The following is a 9,263-nucleotide window of genomic DNA, read 5'->3' on the forward strand; positions in this document are numbered from 1 at the left end:
GAAGGGTCGGAAGAAAAAGCAGGCAACGGGAAACGTTGGTTTTATGGAGCTTGCAAACCTGAACTCAAATATTAAAAATGCTTTCATCAGTCTCCTTAATCCAGAGAAATTCTTTTTGGCTTAGATGGGAGGAAAAATCAGTCCCTTAAGGGGAAAGCAAGAGGAGAAGGAGGTAAGAATGTGAGTCAGACTCACGGAATTGCTGGCAAATGACTTCGTTTTAGGAGGCGGAGGAGGACTGTTCGCAGCTGATCTAACCGTTGCAGGCCACGGATCATGCCCGCCTGCCTTTTACAGATTTCTCTCTCTACTTATGAAAAGAGTTTGCCTCCATTAAGTGGGGAAAAGGTGAGGGGGAAAAAAGCTATTCTTTCTTGTTTTCTTTTTTCTCTGGGGAATAAGCAGCACTTGGTTTCCAAAGCTGTGTTTTTCTTTGGGTTTTGCTTTTTAATAGGGGTTGAAGAAAGTGGTTATAGACGTTCGAGGGGAAATAAAGCCTGTGGTTTATTAACAGGGCTGGTTTTAATCAGCAGTGATTTGACTAGGGTAACATTAGAGCTACAATACTGATAACTGATACTATGATTTTCTATGCTTTTAACCCCAAACTGAAGTCTTGTGGATTCACTGACAGATGCGCATTTGTTTCTCTGGCCAGGCTGTGGGGAGTGAGTGTTTTGTGAAGACAGCATCCACTGAGGACAGGAGCAGGGAGGCGGGGGAGTCTTCTCAGCTGGAATGCCAGCTTCAGACCTTGGAGACGGGAAGACTGGTTAGTGAGGCCAGTAGAGGCGAGAGGGAAAAGTGGAAGGCAGGCTCTAGCTTCCATCTGGCCACTCCAGGCCAGGGCACAGATGGTCAAGTATTCATGAGTACTTCTTCACAGACCTGAGGTGACATCTCAGGTCATGACATCTTACAACTTCCAGATGTTGTTTTTCCTCCTCTTTTTAGGAAAGTTGAAAAAGTTTAGGCCACTTCTCAGGCAGAAGGCTGTACTTTGAGGTAACTCAATCCTGTCCTATGTGGAACAAAATGTTCTGGATCTCTCCCTCCAGTTAGCATGGCCTCCACTGGAATCACTGTCAAGATCCCAGTGAATTTCCAGTTTGACCTTAAAATTCAAGTCAAACTCCTGATCTAGTCAGCAACTCTAGTTTGCCATATTTATAGCCAGCTGTAGTAATAGGGTTTCTAGGTAGGTTCCCTGTAGGAGAAAGGCACTTTGTTTTTCAGTGTATTTTTTTAAATCTATCTATCATCTATCTATCTATCTATCTATCTATCTATCTATCTATCTATGTATTATCATCATCATCTGTCATCTATTTTTAGTAAGCTCTTTCATCAGTGTCCTTAATCCACAGGAATGGGATTTGACCTCAGGACCCTGAGATCAAGATTTACACATGCTACCGATTGAGCCAGCCAGATGCTCCTACTGTATTTTTTAAAAGGAGAAACAGAGGTCCAGCATTAACCTTTCTCCTACTGACTGCTTAAAAGATAAATGAAATGATGCACCAAGCTTCTGGAGAAAAATGAGAGGTTAGGGCAGTGAGGGGGGTAGACCCACCCCCTGCCAGTCCTCCTGACATTTCTGTAATGTTTTGTGTTTCTTGTTTACATGTATACAAACTCTCTCAGCCTAGAGAGTGCTTTGGGTGTGTAGAGTTTCTTTCTTGTCCTCATGCCAGAGAAGCAGTAGCTAATCTCAGTCTCTCCCTTGATGTTCCGTGTGAAAGGGGGCACGTATCCAGGAGATGGCTGCCCAAGGTGATGGTGGAACCAGGCATGTGGCCAGGAAGGAATCAGAGTGAGTCTGCATCAGTGTTGGCTCAGCTCCACCCACCCAGCACCCTTGACTTCCTCTTGCCCCTCCCTATGACCATACTGACCTCATGTCACTCTTTAGTGGGCATCTCTAGGAGAGGCTGACCAGTTCACAGTACCAGTCCTGGGGACCTGCCCCTGACTCAGAGGAATGGGGCTGTGGAAGCCATGTCTTACCACCTTGGAGTGAGAAGCAGACACCCAGCTCTGGAGCAATAGATTCTCTCTCTCAGGAATACAAAATCATACTAAGAATCACAGAGACTCAGGTTCGTTAGATTTGAGTCTCATTAATGACAGCCTTTTAGAACAGTGGTTGCCAAATATTTTTTTTCATTATAAGTGGGTAAAAAAAATGGGAATGTATTTCCAGTATATTTATATATTTATAGATTATATATATGTATACTTTTACTGGCTATTATCTCAAGGCACACTCTATACTTAGGTCTTTTTTTAAAGGAAAAGTAAATATGGCCCTAGTAGTAATAAGCACACCAAGTGCCCGAATCTTGGTTTCAAATACCATTCTCCAATGAAAGGAAGCAGGACTCCTTGGGTTAATGGTTGATTCTTGAACTGGGGTATTGAAATGGATAAGGTTAGTCAGGAGCATCTTGTGGTGCCAGAAAGTAGGGAAGCACTCAAACAAAACAGAACAACATAATAATGGGGGTATGCCGCAGGGACACAGGAGCTAACTGAAAGAGCTCCCAATGGCCAAAGCTGGAAAAAATGGAGCATCAAAATAATATAGCATTATAATCCAGAACATAAAACAAATACCCATGAGTCGACATTGATATACATAAATGACTGAATGAGTAAATAAATGAAGAGGAAGAGGCAATTTCATGTAAAGAAACATTCTAAGTAATTTATGTAGATAATGCAGGAAGTGGGGCATAGTTACTTATTTCTTAAGTGTGGGCTGCACATGGTGACCTCCCTCAAAGGGGACAGTATGGAAAAAGGAGGCAGGGGGAAATAGTGTTACAATGGAGAAACTTGAAAATCTCTACCTGCACCAGGTGATCAAGGTCAACATCAACAGTAATTAAGTCAGGTTGATGGTATTTGATATGATGTGATGAAAACGGTGCTTTATTTCTACGGTCTTTCCTCTAAAAATCCATAACCCCAGACTAGTCATGAGAGAAACATCAGACAAATCCCAATTGAGAAACATTGGACAAAGCACCTGCCCAGTACTACTCCAAATGTCAAAATCATCAAAACCGAGAAGAGTCTGAGAAACTGTCACAGCCAAGGGGAACTAAGGAAAAACAAGGAGATATAACTAAATAGAATGTGCTATACCAAATGCCATGATAAAATAGAAAAAGGGCACTAAGTGAAAACTAAGGAAATCTGAAATAAGTTTGACTGTAGTTAATAATAATCTACTGATATTAATTCATTAATTATAATAAATGTATCATGCTAATAAAAAGCTGTTAATCATAGGGAAACTGAGGGTGGATCATATGGGACCTCCCAATACTATCTTTATGATTTTTATGTAAATCTAAAGCTGTTCCAAAAAGTGAAGTTTATTGTTATGGGATGTTTTGATTAAAACATCATCCTCAGCTGTCCTGTGCATTGTAGGATGTTTTGCAGCATCCCTGGCCTCTACCTAGTAGATGCCTGTAGCATCCTTCCAGTTGTGACAACAAAAATGTTAACAAGTGTTACCAAATGCTCCCTGGGGTGGGGGTGGTGGGGCCGATCGGCCCAGGTTGAGAACCACTTGTTTTAAAGAAACGCTTGATTGGGGCACCTGGGTGGGTCAGTCGGTTGGGTGTCCGACTTCAGCTCAGGTCATGATCTCATGGTTCATGGGTTCGAGCCCCACATCGGGCTCTGTACTGACAGCTCAGACCCTGTTTCAGATTCTGTGTCTCCCTCCCTCCCCTGCTCATGCTCTGTCTCTCTGTCTCAAAAATAAATAAATAAATATTAAGAAAAGAAAGAAACGCTTGAGTGGGAGGGCCAGTATGAGATAGAAAGTTAAAGAATTTTCTCACAAATAAAAAAATGGCCCTACTAATTTTGCCAACTACGTATTTGTGTGTGTGTGTGTGTGTGTATGTGTGTTTGTGTGTACTTACTCATCATTGTTGGCTGAATTAGGAGAAAGTAGACAAGCTGATTCTTCATGCTATATGGAGCTGGTGCAGAGGATGAGGTGACAAGGTCATAAAGGTCAGAAAGAGCAAACACAGAAGACCTCAGAAGTGTGAGGAGCAGAGACAACAAGGAGCCGCAGGACAGGTAATCGAGGGTCTGATGTGGGTGATGTAGCTCCACGTACTGGGGGTAAGAGCTTCTGCATCCTCTCTATTAAACTCAGTTACACAGGTATTTATTGACTGCTTGCTCTGAACCAGGCTCCCTAAATGCCAGGCTTCTAGGCTTCTCCCAGCTCATTCCTTCCCTTAAGGTTCTCATGATGCTGCCTCGAGGCCCAGAACACTCTCAGCAGTTAGGCCCCGCCTCCTCAGAGACAAACCACTTGCTCAGGTCTCTCTCTGTCTATAAAATTGTCTAAGACCCCTCATCTCTGGCCTTTGCTGTGTATGTAAGTGCACACACACACTATTATTTGACACAGTATATGCATATAATTGTATATTATACATACATTATATAATAATTATACACATTTTATGCATACAATATATGTGTATGTCATATAGTATGTATGTGTATATGTTACATTATATAGTATTAATATATACTATATTTATATATTGTATGTATACACACAATATAGACATATATTGCAAATATTAATAATGTCTATAATATATGTAATTATATACACCATTAATTAAAAACACACATTATTATGATAGAGTANAAATCAGTCCCTTAAGGGGAAAGCAAGAGGAGAAGGAGGTAAGAATGTGAGTCAGACTCACGGAATTGCTGGCAAATGACTTCGTTTTAGGAGGCGGAGGAGGACTGTTCGCAGCTGATCTAACCGTTGCAGGCCACGGATCATGCCCGCCTGCCTTTTACAGATTTCTCTCTCTACTTATGAAAAGAGTTTGCCTCCATTAAGTGGGGAAAAGGTGAGGGGGAAAAAAGCTATTCTTTCTTGTTTTCTTTTTTCTCTGGGGAATAAGCAGCACTTGGTTTCCAAAGCTGTGTTTTTCTTTGGGTTTTGCTTTTTAATAGGGGTTGAAGAAAGTGGTTATAGACGTTCGAGGGGAAATAAAGCCTGTGGTTTATTAACAGGGCTGGTTTTAATCAGCAGTGATTTGACTAGGGTAACATTAGAGCTACAATACTGATAACTGATACTATGATTTTCTATGCTTTTAACCCCAAACTGAAGTCTTGTGGATTCACTGACAGATGCGCATTTGTTTCTCTGGCCAGGCTGTGGGGAGTGAGTGTTTTGTGAAGACAGCATCCACTGAGGACAGGAGCAGGGAGGCGGGGGAGTCTTCTCAGCTGGAATGCCAGCTTCAGACCTTGGAGACGGGAAGACTGGTTAGTGAGGCCAGTAGAGGCGAGAGGGAAAAGTGGAAGGCAGGCTCTAGCTTCCATCTGGCCACTCCAGGCCAGGGCACAGATGGTCAAGTATTCATGAGTACTTCTTCACAGACCTGAGGTGACATCTCAGGTCATGACATCTTACAACTTCCAGATGTTGTTTTTCCTCCTCTTTTTAGGAAAGTTGAAAAAGTTTAGGCCACTTCTCAGGCAGAAGGCTGTACTTTGAGGTAACTCAATCCTGTCCTATGTGGAACAAAATGTTCTGGATCTCTCCCTCCAGTTAGCATGGCCTCCACTGGAATCACTGTCAAGATCCCAGTGAATTTCCAGTTTGACCTTAAAATTCAAGTCAAACTCCTGATCTAGTCAGCAACTCTAGTTTGCCATATTTATAGCCAGCTGTAGTAATAGGGTTTCTAGGTAGGTTCCCTGTAGGAGAAAGGCACTTTGTTTTTCAGTGTATTTTTTTAAATCTATCTATCATCTATCTATCTATCTATCTATCTATCTATCTATCTATCTATGTATTATCATCATCATCTGTCATCTATTTTTAGTAAGCTCTTTCATCAGTGTCCTTAATCCACAGGAATGGGATTTGACCTCAGGACCCTGAGATCAAGATTTACACATGCTACCGATTGAGCCAGCCAGATGCTCCTACTGTATTTTTTAAAAGGAGAAACAGAGGTCCAGCATTAACCTTTCTCCTACTGACTGCTTAAAAGATAAATGAAATGATGCACCAAGCTTCTGGAGAAAAATGAGAGGTTAGGGCAGTGAGGGGGGTAGACCCACCCCCTGCCAGTCCTCCTGACATTTCTGTAATGTTTTGTGTTTCTTGTTTACATGTATACAAACTCTCTCAGCCTAGAGAGTGCTTTGGGTGTGTAGAGTTTCTTTCTTGTCCTCATGCCAGAGAAGCAGTAGCTAATCTCAGTCTCTCCCTTGATGTTCCGTGTGAAAGGGGGCACGTATCCAGGAGATGGCTGCCCAAGGTGATGGTGGAACCAGGCATGTGGCCAGGAAGGAATCAGAGTGAGTCTGCATCAGTGTTGGCTCAGCTCCACCCACCCAGCACCCTTGACTTCCTCTTGCCCCTCCCTATGACCATACTGACCTCATGTCACTCTTTAGTGGGCATCTCTAGGAGAGGCTGACCAGTTCACAGTACCAGTCCTGGGGACCTGCCCCTGACTCAGAGGAATGGGGCTGTGGAAGCCATGTCTTACCACCTTGGAGTGAGAAGCAGACACCCAGCTCTGGAGCAATAGATTCTCTCTCTCAGGAATACAAAATCATACTAAGAATCACAGAGACTCAGGTTCGTTAGATTTGAGTCTCATTAATGACAGCCTTTTAGAACAGTGGTTGCCAAATATTTTTTTTCATTATAAGTGGGTAAAAAAAATGGGAATGTATTTCCAGTATATTTATATATTTATAGATTATATATATGTATACTTTTACTGGCTATTATCTCAAGGCACACTCTATACTTAGGTCTTTTTTTAAAGGAAAAGTAAATATGGCCCTAGTAGTAATAAGCACACCAAGTGCCCGAATCTTGGTTTCAAATACCATTCTCCAATGAAAGGAAGCAGGACTCCTTGGGTTAATGGTTGATTCTTGAACTGGGGTATTGAAATGGATAAGGTTAGTCAGGAGCATCTTGTGGTGCCAGAAAGTAGGGAAGCACTCAAACAAAACAGAACAACATAATAATGGGGGTATGCCGCAGGGACACAGGAGCTAACTGAAAGAGCTCCCAATGGCCAAAGCTGGAAAAAATGGAGCATCAAAATAATATAGCATTATAATCCAGAACATAAAACAAATACCCATGAGTCGACATTGATATACATAAATGACTGAATGAGTAAATAAATGAAGAGGAAGAGGCAATTTCATGTAAAGAAACATTCTAAGTAATTTATGTAGATAATGCAGGAAGTGGGGCATAGTTACTTATTTCTTAAGTGTGGGCTGCACATGGTGACCTCCCTCAAAGGGGACAGTATGGAAAAAGGAGGCAGGGGGAAATAGTGTTACAATGGAGAAACTTGAAAATCTCTACCTGCACCAGGTGATCAAGGTCAACATCAACAGTAATTAAGTCAGGTTGATGGTATTTGATATGATGTGATGAAAACGGTGCTTTATTTCTACGGTCTTTCCTCTAAAAATCCATAACCCCAGACTAGTCATGAGAGAAACATCAGACAAATCCCAATTGAGAAACATTGGACAAAGCACCTGCCCAGTACTACTCCAAATGTCAAAATCATCAAAACCGAGAAGAGTCTGAGAAACTGTCACAGCCAAGGGGAACTAAGGAAAAACAAGGAGATATAACTAAATAGAATGTGCTATACCAAATGCCATGATAAAATAGAAAAAGGGCACTAAGTGAAAACTAAGGAAATCTGAAATAAGTTTGACTGTAGTTAATAATAATCTACTGATATTAATTCATTAATTATAATAAATGTATCATGCTAATAAAAAGCTGTTAATCATAGGGAAACTGAGGGTGGATCATATGGGACCTCCCAATACTATCTTTATGATTTTTATGTAAATCTAAAGCTGTTCCAAAAAGTGAAGTTTATTGTTATGGGATGTTTTGATTAAAACATCATCCTCAGCTGTCCTGTGCATTGTAGGATGTTTTGCAGCATCCCTGGCCTCTACCTAGTAGATGCCTGTAGCATCCTTCCAGTTGTGACAACAAAAATGTTAACAAGTGTTACCAAATGCTCCCTGGGGTGGGGGTGGTGGGGCCGATCGGCCCAGGTTGAGAACCACTTGTTTTAAAGAAACGCTTGATTGGGGCACCTGGGTGGGTCAGTCGGTTGGGTGTCCGACTTCAGCTCAGGTCATGATCTCATGGTTCATGGGTTCGAGCCCCACATCGGGCTCTGTACTGACAGCTCAGACCCTGTTTCAGATTCTGTGTCTCCCTCCCTCCCCTGCTCATGCTCTGTCTCTCTGTCTCAAAAATAAATAAATAAATATTAAGAAAAGAAAGAAACGCTTGAGTGGGAGGGCCAGTATGAGATAGAAAGTTAAAGAATTTTCTCACAAATAAAAAAATGGCCCTACTAATTTTGCCAACTACGTATTTGTGTGTGTGTGTGTGTGTGTATGTGTGTTTGTGTGTACTTACTCATCATTGTTGGCTGAATTAGGAGAAAGTAGACAAGCTGATTCTTCATGCTATATGGAGCTGGTGCAGAGGATGAGGTGACAAGGTCATAAAGGTCAGAAAGAGCAAACACAGAAGACCTCAGAAGTGTGAGGAGCAGAGACAACAAGGAGCCGCAGGACAGGTAATCGAGGGTCTGATGTGGGTGATGTAGCTCCACGTACTGGGGGTAAGAGCTTCTGCATCCTCTCTATTAAACTCAGTTACACAGGTATTTATTGACTGCTTGCTCTGAACCAGGCTCCCTAAATGCCAGGCTTCTAGGCTTCTCCCAGCTCATTCCTTCCCTTAAGGTTCTCATGATGCTGCCTCGAGGCCCAGAACACTCTCAGCAGTTAGGCCCCGCCTCCTCAGAGACAAACCACTTGCTCAGGTCTCTCTCTGTCTATAAAATTGTCTAAGACCCCTCATCTCTGGCCTTTGCTGTGTATGTAAGTGCACACACACACTATTATTTGACACAGTATATGCATATAATTGTATATTATACATACATTATATAATAATTATACACATTTTATGCATACAATATATGTGTATGTCATATAGTATGTATGTGTATATGTTACATTATATAGTATTAATATATACTATATTTATATATTGTATGTATACACACAATATAGACATATATTGCAAATATTAATAATGTCTATAATATATGTAATTATATACACCATTAATTAAAAACACACATTATTATGATAGAGTA

Source organism: Crocuta crocuta, unplaced genomic scaffold, assembly GCF_008692635.1.
Source record: "Crocuta crocuta isolate KB4526 unplaced genomic scaffold, BGI_CrCroc_1.0 scaffold99, whole genome shotgun sequence".
Taxonomy (NCBI): domain Eukaryota; kingdom Metazoa; phylum Chordata; class Mammalia; order Carnivora; family Hyaenidae; genus Crocuta; species Crocuta crocuta.